This window comes from Chenopodium quinoa, unplaced genomic scaffold (assembly GCF_001683475.1).
Source record: "Chenopodium quinoa cultivar QQ74 unplaced genomic scaffold, ASM168347v1, whole genome shotgun sequence".
Lineage (NCBI taxonomy): Eukaryota > Viridiplantae > Streptophyta > Magnoliopsida > Caryophyllales > Amaranthaceae > Chenopodium > Chenopodium quinoa.
In genome coordinates this window covers 1,739,894-1,752,401 of record NW_018745063.1, presented here as the reverse complement: position 1 = coordinate 1,752,401, position 12,508 = coordinate 1,739,894, and positions in this window count along the sequence as shown.

The window sequence follows — 12,508 nt, the reverse complement described above, 5'->3', positions numbered from 1 at the left end:
TGATCAGCGGGCTGCGCTTTACTGAACGGGCAGTAGGCCAGATGTCTGATCTATCTTGGACATCGGCTGAGGTAGCTGATTTGTTGGGTCCGGTCGTTCAGCACATCAGGACCCGACCGGTGTCTCGAGGTGGTCCTAGGAGTGGACGATCGGAGTCGGCTTCAGTTCTTGCTCGCGGCTTCGATATAGAGGATACGACGGCCGAGCAGCGGGTACGGATCTTCATCTTGATCCTGATTTCTATGACCCTCTCTCCCGACAAGAGTTCACGCGTGCTCCTCTACTACCTCCCCTCTTTGGCCAGGATTCCCGAGATAGGATCCTACAGCTGGGCCAGTCTTGGGTACGCGGATCTTCTTCTATCTCTACGTCATGGCTGCCGTCAGCTGAATGACGAGTCCCCTATTACCGTTTACGGCCTGTGGAGAGTCGTAGAGGTGATGGTCTTTTCCCTTCTTGTTTCATTTCAGCTTATTCGATTCGTGTGCTGAATATTATTTTTGTTGCAGTTATGGTTCTACGAGTACTTCCCAGGCTTGGCTCCTCGCCGGCGTTGGGGAGTGGTCCATGACTTCCCCGTCGGAGCCAGCTGGCGTGACCGAGGAGAGTCACGGGTGGAGTCTGTTCCGGCGCTTCGTGGGCTACTACGCCGAGGCACCTCTTCCGTTGGCGTAAGGATTAGCTTTGTTGCGTTTTTTCCTTCTGATGTTGTTTCTGTTGTTTCACGCCTAACTTTTTATGGTAACCAGGTTCCCATCGATGTCCAGTATCGTCCTTGGGCCGGGATGACTGATCTAGCCGAGGCCCTACGTCTTTCAGTGTACCGTACCATCTTGGTTGGTACTGGGCGCTTCGTCTGGTATTTAGGGGAGCGAGTCGTCCGTCAGCATAGCGGCGATCGCTTTGTGGTGCCTTCATCCCCGCCAGAGTCGATGCTGGACTCCCGCTTGATCAGAGGGTTGATCAACAGGGGAGAGCGTTACACTCTTCCGTGGCAGAAGCTCGTTCACATGGGGAGCGACTATGCGCGGGATTTGCTTCCCTCTCTGGCTCCTCCACCCCGTCTTCCCGAGGTATGATTTCTTTCGAGAATCTTCTTTGCTAGTCTCTGTTTTAAATAGTCGAATAACTTGATTATTCGATCATATTTTTAGACGACCATCCACCCTGTGGGGAGGATTCAGATTCCTCCTCAATCTGTCCGTTACCCTGGGCCGATCGGTATCACGGAGGACCATATTGGCGACGCGCCGGAGGGTTATAAACAGGCGCAGGAGTCAGTTCCCGAGGTTTTTTAGCCGGTGAGTTTTCTTCGACGCATTATCCACTCTTTTAATGCTGCTTATTACTGATTTTTCAATGTTTTCTCTTCAGCCTAACCGCCCGGAGGTGATGGGAATCATGAAGCTGGTGGACGCGCTGAAGTATTGCATCATCAAGCTTCGGCGTGGTGCAAGTTGTCGGAGCTCTAGCGACGTCCTTGAGGTATCACTTATTATTTTTTTATTTCTGCCTTTTGTTTTATTTTGCATCGTTAACACCTTTTGATTTTTTGTTTTTCAGGAGCGTTGGAGGTCCCGCTCTCGCTCGAGGCCGAGAGGCTCGGACGAGGAGGAGCTTGGTCGTAGTAGACGATCTCCTGAGGCTCACCGGCGTTCCAGGAGGCTCAGTGGCAGCAGGGTCAGTCTTCTCAGCGTCCGTCATTTTCACAGCCTCCAGTTCCTGAGTTTGGGTCTCCTCTGGATCCTGGTTCATTCTCGGCCCCATTTTCCGGGATTCCTCCACCACTGTCGGGTTTGTTCTCGGTTTTGCTATATGGGACGATGCCTTCGCGGACGATTCCAGTATCTTTGGGCCAGTCTACTCCGTTCTCCGGCTGGACGGGTCTTGTTTGGAGTTTGACTACTACTGTGCCTACGGGGACTAGTAGGGATGCTACTCCCCGTACTCGGATGGTCGAGGGACTCTTTGGTTCGCCGTTCCCATACACACAGGGAGGTCCACATGCACAGGGACAAGATGAGACTGATTCTGATTCTAGAGATTTTTGACCGAGGGTTTTTGTGCATACTGTGATGACTCTTGACACATTTATGTATTACGACTCTTTGTACATTATTTACAGTTTATATATCTACTATTGTGTGTGTTAGTGTGTGTTTGAGACTCTTTGTGTGTGATTGTGTACTTATTAATGACACGACGAAAAAAACATAAGTGGAGTAATGGAGGGTACCGACCTTCCCCAAAAGAAAAGAAATAAAAAAAACACTCAAAATAAAATTACTTTCCCCAAAAGAAAAGAAAAGAAAAGAAATAAAAATAAAATGATGAATAATAAATATAAAAAATATCTTCCCCAAAAGAAAAAATAAAATAAAAAACAAAAGAAATAAAATCTTAAAATAAAAGAAAGATAAAAATAAAAAAGGTGAGAATTTTATTAGAAATAAAACTCTCAGAAAAGACTGAAAAATAAACGTTAAAGATAAGAAAATACAAAAAAAAAATCCGGATAGATACGGAAAAGATGAAATAAAAAGGCGCGTAAAGTGCCGTGACACGGCACTGTTCACCGTGTCACGGCACTGTTCACCGTGTCACGGCACTGTTCACCGTGTCACGGTAAAACCTGCCGTGTCACGGCAAAGGTTCCCGTGACACGGTGGAATTTCCCGTGTCACGGGAAGCGTATTATTCAGCGGTTAGTTTCACGCGTGCGAAAAGATAAGTTCTGGGCAGTTCCGAGCGCATTTGCTATAAAATAAGACAAGATTATTCATGATATGCATAATTACGAAACACAAAATAATTTAGAATTTCATATTTCAATAATCATGTCTTAGAATTTTGATAATACATTGCGCGACTGGTCTTATTCTTTGACCAATGCTGAAAAAAGAGAGTTAGAATTATTTCATGTCAGGGGTTTGCTAGCCCTGCGACATGTAGCTATTGAACATGATTTTCTTAGAGCAGCATTAGACTATTGGAGTCCAGAAACGCATTGTTTAAAATTTGATTATGATGAAATCTGTCCTCTGCCGGAGGAATTTGGTGCAATCTTTGGATTTCCTGCTAGGAACCTTATAGCCATGCCTACCTTACGTGAATATTATTACCAAGACTTTGAACGCCATCTGAATCTAACAGATCCAGATTTAAATAGAATTGTTTGTGGTAATGAAGTAGACTTAGAAAAACTTGCTAACTTATATTTTAATCGCCCTGTCTCTAAGTCTTATCATGTGTATCGTAGAAGGGCATATATTTTTTGCATGTTTAGCAAGCTACTTTTTGCAAACGGTAGGGTAGGACATGCTTGTCTAGCGTCTGTGCTTGAGCATGTAGAATCCGGAAGATCTCCTATGCCAACGTGCCTTGGGGAAACATATCGTGGCCTTGACGAGGCAAAATCTGACCTGAAAGCCATCAGGAAGGGCTCTCTGGTACTATTACAGGTAAAAATACGCTCTGAATAGCCCCCGTGACACAAAACAGTCACCATGTCACGGTTAGGGTCTGCCGTGACACGGTCAAAACTGCCGTGTCACGGGAATCTGCAGTTTTTTTTTTTTTTTTTTTTTTTTGACGATCAATATTCTTTTTGTTTTCTTGTTTTGCAGATTTGGTTGATGGAGCGTTTGGAATTATTTGAAGCCCCCGATGATATTGAAAAATATGGCCCTAACGACTTAGTCCGTAGGAAGAAGAATTACTCTGCGAATATGTCGTATGAAGATTGGAAAAATTTCTTTGCAAAGAGAGAATTTTCCATTCGTTGGGTGGTGCCTTGGTGGAGGCTTACTAGGATGGTTGGCACGAATGAAACTCCATATTGTCGAGTTCCTAGTATCTCCAAATTGACCTTTTACTGTCCCTCTCGACTAATGCGGCAATATGGACTTGAACAAGTAATTCCACGCTATAACGATAGTCCTCGTGAAGTATCGTTGCATGAAAGTAACGTTCACAAGTACGAGGCTTATTGGATTGGAAGACCTTTGTGGACCGTTTCTGCAAGTGACCAAGCTCCTCCTCCATTATCTGGTGCATACAAGGCGTGGTTGAATCCTAGAAGTAGGAGGGAACGATTCGGATCGCGCAAGTGTGATGTAAAGAGTCGTCTTGGAGAGAAGAAAGCTCCTCTTAAAGATCGCCTAGGTTCGAGAACACAAGGAATTGGGTTTAAGACTCCTAAAATGCCAAGAAAAAAGACCTATGTGAAAGGAAAGGGTAAAGAAAAGATGGTGTATAGGGAGAAACAACCGAAAAAGTTCAAGAAAGGTGAAAGGGGTGAGAGTTTTCGACTAGGGGTGTGACGGTTCGGGCTACAAAAGACACACTAATGGTGAAAGCCGACCTAATTGAGCAAGGAAAGGATGTTCCTAAAGAGAAGAGGGATTAGATCAATAGTTCTTTGCATTTTATAATTTATAATTTTTATTTAAAATAAGGCATATGATGCCAATATTGTAGTCGCATTTATTTTAATAATAATAGCGCATTTATTTCTTAAATAAAAATTACAATGACTTTTATTTATTATCCGAGTCAAGCAGTCGGACGCAATGGAAGAACAAAAACAAAACTCAAACAGGAAATTCGCAATGAATGCGCCAATAAATGAAACGGGAAACTGAAAATCTGCCGTGTCACGGTCAAAGAATCCTGTGACACGGTTAAAGTTCCCGCGTCACGGCAAAACTTATTTTTTTTTTTGGTAGGGTGACGTGGCACGGAACAGTTCTCCCGTTAGACGGGAACAAATCCCGTGTCACGGGAGCCACTCTGTCCTTTTTTTGCCGTTCACAGTTTGTCGTGACACGGGATTTTCTCCCGTCAGACGGGAATATGTCCCGTGTCGCGGCATATTTACCCCTTTTTTTTTTTTTTTTTCATTTTGCCGTGACGCAATGTTGAACCGGGCACATATTAAATCAATAGAGGGAGGATTTTTTTTTTTATTTTAAAGTGGCCGGGCCCCCTTGAGGGGTTGCCTACGTATCCTAAAAAGGAATCAGGCCAGACGTAGCTCTATTGGGTCATGAACCCATGCGACTAGGTGTAGAATTTTTTGAGTTGATCCAAGTTGGTTAAATTATGGAAGCCGTTGCCGTCCATGTCTACCCATTGTGCCGCTCCGCCAGACAGGATGGCTTTAACAATGTACGGGCCTGACCAGTTCGGTCTGAATTTTCCTCTTGGATCTAACACATTTTTGCGAAGTGCCTTAAGCACTAGGTCACCCTCTTTGATATTCCTGGTCTTGACTTTTTTATTAAAATGTCGTGCCATACGCTGTTGGTAGGTTTGGACATGATGCAAAGCTGCCAAGCGTTTTTCATCAAGCAAGACCAGTTCGTCGTATCTTGCTCTAATCTAGTCGACTTCATCTAGTTGGCTTTCCAATGCGATTCGGAGAGAAGATTCTCGAGCTCGATTGGTTGTACAGCTTCGACGCCATAGAACAAGGAGAAGGGGGTAGCCCCTGTTGATGTACGAACAAAGGTTCGATAACCCCAAAGGGCAAAATGTAGCTTACTTGGCCAATCTTTATAATTTTCCGTCATCTTTTCGATGATGGTCTTCACGTTTTTGTTGGCCGATTCGACTGCTCCGTTTGTTTGTGGTTTGTAAGGTGATGATCAATGATGTTTTATATGATATTTCTGCAACAATTCCGCACATTCGGCTTGGAAATGTGTTCCATTGTCACTGATCATCTCATGTGGTAACCCATAGCGGCATATAATATTTTTCTCAATGAATTGAGCTACGTGTTTTGCCGTCAGCTTGGCATATGAGGCTGCCTCGACCCATTTGGTGAAGTAGTCGATTGCTACGAGAATGAATTCATGCCCTCCTTGTCCTGGTGGTGTGATTTTGCCAATGATGTCAATGCCCCAAGTGGAGAAAGGCCATGGAGAAGTATATGTGTAGAGAAGTGAAGGTGGAACATGCTGTAAGTTTGCATAGATTTGACATTTCATACATTTTTTGACGTACTCGTGACAATCTCGCTCCATAGTAGTCCAATAGTAACCTTGTCGTTGAATTTTTTGGACTAACATCTTTGCATTCATGTGAGTTCCACATATACCAGCATGAAGGTTTTCCATGGTTTTATGTGCTTCTTTCTTGGTTATACATAAGAGATTCCTTCCTGTTGCGGTTCTCTTGTGGAGTTCTCCCCTGATGAGCACATACTGTGAGGCCAGGAGCCTCAAAGCACGGCTTGCCCTTTTATCAGTATTAGGAGGATATTCTGCTCTTGTCACATAATTAAGGATGTCTGTATACCATGTTTCTTCATCTTCCTCCTGTGATTCTTGTTCATCATCAAGTGCATGAACATAAGCTGGTTCATACCTTCTCTCTATGGTCAATGGCATTCTGATCGTGTCAGCTGGAATTCGCACCATTGATGCTAACTTAGCTAGTGCGTCAGCGAACTGGTTTTCTTCTCTTGGCAGATACGTATATTCCACTTCATCTAGTTGCTCCGTGAGAGTTTCCAGATGAGCTTGATATGTAGCGAGACTTTCACTCCTCACTTTCCATCTCTTAGAGATTTGGTTAATGATTAGTGAAGAGTCACCGTAGATTCTGAGTTTCTTGATTCCCAAGGCGACAGCTGTTTCTAATCCCAAAATGCATGCTTCATATTCTGCGGCATTATTGGTGACATCAAAGTCGAGTTTCATGGAAATTGGGATGTGTTCTTTATTGGGTGATACGAGCAAGACTCCCACACCACATCCCTTTTGGTTTGAAGCTCCATCGAAATAGAGCGTCCAACTATCGTCTTCGGTCATGAGTAAATCTTCGTCAGGGAAATCATATTCATCTTCTTCTTTTTCAGCTTCTTCTAGCGGAAAGTCTGCTAAGAAGTCAGAAACTGCAGAACCTTTGATGGCCTTTTGTGGCACAAATCTCAAATCAAATTGAGCTAGATTGACTATCCATCTTGATAATCTGCCGTTGAGTGTTGCTTTCTCGAACAGATATTTGAGAGGATCCATCTTAGACACGACATGCACTGTATGAGTGAGCATGTAATGTCTCAGTTTTTGTGCGGCCCATACAAGTGCGAGACACAACTTCTTGAGAGGCGTGTATCGCATCTCATATCCTTGGAGTTTCTTGCTCAAGTAATAGATTGCATTCTCCTTGCTTTCGATCTCTTGTGCTAGCATTGCCCCCATCGTTTCTCAACCTACTTATGTACTGCAACCTTCCAATGAAGCCTCGAATCTCCTTCCCATTTTTGGGTGGTGGCATGGCCATGATCGCTTTTACTTTTGAAGGATCTATTTCAATCCCTCGAGAACTGATCACATATCCAAGTAATCTGCCTGACGTGACTCCGAATGCACATTTTGCTGGATTTAATCTCATGTTGTACTTACGGAGTCTTGCAAAAAATTTGCGAAGTGCGACAATATGGCCTGGGCGATCTTTAGACTTGACAATCATATCATCAACATAGACCTCCACCTCTTTGTGCATCATGTCATGTAAAAGTGTTGTAGCTGCTCTTTGGTAGGTGGCACCCGCGTTTTTCAACCCGAATGGCATTACCGTATAGTAATATGTACCCCACTGTGTGATGAATGTGGTTTTCTCCATGTCTTCTTCGGCCATCAATACTTGATTATATCCGGCGTAACCATCCATGAATGACAGGAGTGCATGGTTTGCTGTATTATCGACCAGAATGTCAATGTGAGGTAGAGGGAACCCATCTTTTGGGCTTGCTTTATTGGGATCCCTGTAATCAACACACATTCTAACCCTTCCATCCTTCTTTGGAACTGGGACCACATTTGCTATCCATTCCGGATACTTGGATACTCTGATGAAACCTGCGGCCAGTTGCTTCCTGATTTCTTCTTTGATTTTGAGAGCCACATCTGGTTTCATTCGGCGCAGCTTTTGTTTGACAGGCTTCATACCTGGAATGAGTGGTATCATATGCTGAGCTATATCCCTGTCAATTCCTGGCATATCTTGGTATGACCAAGCAAATACATCAACAAATTCACTAAGCAAGTTAATTAGCTCTTTGCGTTCATCTTGACTTAGTGTTAATCCAATTTTTACTTCTTTAACAGTCGTATCATTGGAAATATTAATTGTTTATGTATCTTCAATAACTGCTGTTTTATTTTCGTGTTCTTCCATTGCTTTTATTATTTCTTTGTCATTTTTATCATTAGCAAAGCAATATTGATCAGGGCTAGGGGAATGGCACACATCGTAAGCAAAGGTATTCATTTCATTGAATTCACTGGCTAATACATTAAGAGAGGCAAGGTCAGCTGCGACCTCACCAGAATTATTAGGACTAGAAGGATAAGGCTCAACAAGAGACTCAGGGCTGAACTCTATAGCAGAAACAGGGTCGGCCTTAAACTCTAAGGACTCATCTACAGACTTAGACTCTGACTCGGACTCGGACCCAGACGATTCAGACTCATCAAACATAGGACCCTCGCCAGCGGTTATTTCCAACTTCTCTCCACTTGGCGTAGTGATCCTCAATGTCTTGCGCCATCCCCTTGAAATGTTGTCTGCTTGGACGATTAACTCGGAGGGATCAAACTCCTTGTTTGCTATGACCGCTTGAACGAGCTCAGAGTTATCATTGCAGATCGGCTTGGATTCATTTTTCTCCATTCCAAAAAGAAGGTTAATTCCCAGATCATCAGAGTTCAGGCTGGCTGGCTTCTCGACTGTGGAGAGTTCTTCTTCGATGAAGTCACAATCGAGGAATACCTCGAATCCTGGTTCACGGATCCCATCATGGACAAATGGTTCGGGGAATTCATAGCATGGGAAGTCTTCCCGTTCTTTGATGTACTGGCCATTGAGAGTGAACGGATATGGATCCATGGCCATTTCTGTCTTCGTGATTCGAGCATTGTTGCGAGCCTTCAATTTCAACGCAGCCCGTTTCAGGTCTTCCTTTGTCGGCTCGAATCCTAAGCCGAAAGTGTCCTTCTTGACTGCACCAGGATGGCCCCAAGATTTAGCCATTTTCTTCTTGAGCCCAAGGGTCATTCCAGGAAAGTGACCTTGCTTCTTCAGAATGGCGTTGATACTAGTGTTTGAATAAGGATCGAAGTCGAGATGACACTTTTCCTCTTCTTCGATCGCAAGAACATCATCTAAAGAAAACCCCCACAGATCTTCATCTTCCTCATCGTGTTCAACATGGACGATAGGGGTATCAATAACTTGAATGCGCATAGGAGAAGCATCGATAGTAATCGGAATCCCTCCCACTATGGCTTTCACTTTCTAGTGAAGCGACGACGGAATCGCCTTTAGCTCATGAAGCCAAGGGCGTCCTAATAACAGATTGAAAGAGGCCTTAATGTCCACCACCTGAAACTTGGTGCGACGTTCAATAGCCCCAGTAGTTATATTCAGTACGATAGTACCCACGGCTTGACGGCGAGTATTATCGTAAGCTCGAATCCCTTGAGTGGAGGGAGTCAATTCTTCGTTCTTTATACCCAACTTCCTTGCAGTACGAAGTGGGCACACATTGATTGCAGAGCCATTATCGACCAGGATCATAGGAACATTCATCTGCCTAAACACTACAGTGAGGTGTAAGGCCTTATTATGTTGGTCCCCTTCCGGGGGTAGATCCTTATCAGAAAAGGAGATCAGATTGCTGGTACTCGGCAGCTCAGTAGTGAGAAAGTTGACCAATCCTTGAGGAGTCATGTCGTCATCAACTCCTATCTTCACCAGAGCATTCATTACAGCCTTTCGATGTTCGTGGGAAGTGGCCAAAAGCTTCCATACATTCATCTCCACCTTGGTCTTTTGCAGCTGTTTGACCACATCTCTATTCACAGGGTCGACGGGATCAACTATCGGATTTGACTGTGGTGGAGGTGGAGGTGGGTTAGGTTGTTGCAACCGTCCACTTCTGGTGAGAACCTTGACCTCAAGGTCCCCCCAAACATCTTCACTAGTGCCGAGAGATGAACAGGCTATGTCTTTGAGATAGACGTCTTCATCATCACTATCCCAAATCCCATTCACTTCTTCAGTGTTTGAGATAAATACAACTTTCGGCAGAGGTTTATTCACAGGTTGAATGAGTTTTGACGGATCAAAGGAGACTTCATCTCCCATGATAGCCAAAGCATCAGAAAGAGGACTTGTTTGAATGTTAGGTTTCTTGCCCCCTGGAGGGATAGGAAGTTGGTTAGCATCAATCAGGTCTTGGATTGCGTCTTTCAGCCTCCAACACTTCTCAGTGTTATGACCCTTGCCTTGATGATACTTGCTATAAGCATTAGGGTCATAGTTAGCGGTCCTAATCTCAGGTCAAGGTTCTGGAAATGGTTCGATTGGCTTAATCAGTCCCTGACCATGAAGACGGTCATAAGCAGCATCATAAGTCATTCCCAAAGGCGTATAAACCCTCCTTTGCCTTTGGAATCTTTGAGGAGGAGCATTAAGGGCCAGCACATCATTAATGTTGATATTGTTGGTAGCATTATTGGGCTTAGAAGACGAAGAAGAAGGAGTGTCGTTCTTCTTATTTTCCAAGTGCTGTTGTTATTGTTGCTACCAACATACTTCATCAGTTCGTCTTCGATATTGATTCCAATATCGTATACAACATCAAAGGTACTTAGAGGCAGAAACTTCAGGTGTTTCTTGTATTTATGCGTCAGATTGGCAATGAACAAGCGAACCATCTCCTTCTCCTTGGGAGGATCCACTAAGAGTGCAGCTGTTTCTCTCCACCTGCTTAGGTAAGTGGTGAAGCCTTCATTCTCTTTCTGTTTGAGAATGGAGAGTTCACGTTCAGAAGTCTGGGCCTGGATGTTACACTTGTAACGATTCATAAAGCTTTCGGTAACATCCTCCCAGGTCGCGACATGCTTGGATTCCAAAGAATAGAACCACTGTTGACAGGCATGTTCTAAGGAAAGAGGAAACACCGTAGGGAAGAGTGTCACATCTACTCCCTTAAGAGCCATAGTTGTAGAAAAAGCCTTCAAATGGAAAAGTGGATTATAAGTAGGCTTAAACTTGGGAATATCAACAGTGGAAAACTTCTCAGGGAGCTTCTCTCTTATAGACGAGGAGGTGATAGGCTGTTCCATATAAGTGAACTCTTCTGAAATCTTGCTCATTTGTTCCTTGATCTTGTCCATCGCAGCAGTAGTGACACTGTTTTGCTTGTCTTGCTCTACAGTGCTGACTCTAGTAGTGAGTATCTGCATCATGTCAGACAATCTTTCGATTGTCCTGTTGAGGTTCTCGATGTCTTCCTTAGTGGCCATTGGTTGAAAGTAGACTGGAGACGGATCTTGTGGAGATGACTGAGGTGGTTTCCTTGTACGCCTCTTTGGTATAAGAGGTTGTTGAGGTATGGACTCGAACCGTAACAATCTACCCTTGCTTCTTGCCCAAGTTCTGTGACACCGAAACAAACACACCTTTAATGACCAAACTTGACCTTAACCTATTCGGAAATTTTTTTATTGAAGCTTTACTTAAAAAAAAAAATTTTGTTTTATTGAAGCTCTTCTTAAAAAAAAGAAAACATGGGAGGATACCATCCGACTTACTCCGAAAAAAAAAACGACACAAAAAAAAAAAACGAAACTTCCCTAAAAAACGGTCAAAAGTGGTGCATGACTAAAAAAAAAGTGTGTGGACATAATATGTGAGTGATTAAGTGAGGTTATAGACACGTGTTTTGACCGTATAGCTAGACACGACTCAATAATGGACACAAAAATCGAGAAAAAAGACTGACGGGACACTTTCCTGGGCACCGTGTCACGGTGCAGACTGGCGTGACACGGTTAAGCCTACCGTCAGACGGTAGACTCTCCCGTGTCACGGCACTGTTCACCGTGACACGGTAGAAAATGCCGTGACACGGTGCGCAGTTCCAGGTCAATTTTGTGATTTTTTCAGATTTTACTCGATTTTAAGTCCGTACTAATTACTATGTGAGAATAAAAACCCTCGGTCATGGGTCAAACAAAAAGAGCAAACACATTAGGGTTAACACCGAACAAACACATAGCATTTAGGCACGATGATGTAAAAAAAAAAAAAGTTCGCAACCTAAAGTCAAGATCTATGTTCAACTATTGGTCAAGCTTTGGGTGTCAAAAGGGTACCATGGTTAAGAGTTTGGACGCGTTAGCAAGGCAGCCTCCCTTGAGGGTGTATGACAACGGGCGGCTCCGCAAGTTCGTGATGAAATCGAACTCGACTCCATGGTTTGGGTGGATTTAATGACTCGGATGAACCTTTATTGCCATGAGCGTTTTTAGGTTGATAGAGCTTAAATCCCCCGGGGCTAAGACGCATGTAGAACACATACGTTTTTTCAGAAAAATCGAAGGAAGTCGACTGTGAGAAAAGAAAATAGGCCACCAGACAGATTTTAGGATTGCCGTGACACGGAAGAAATTCCCGTGTCACGGTACAATGTGCCGTCAGACGATACACT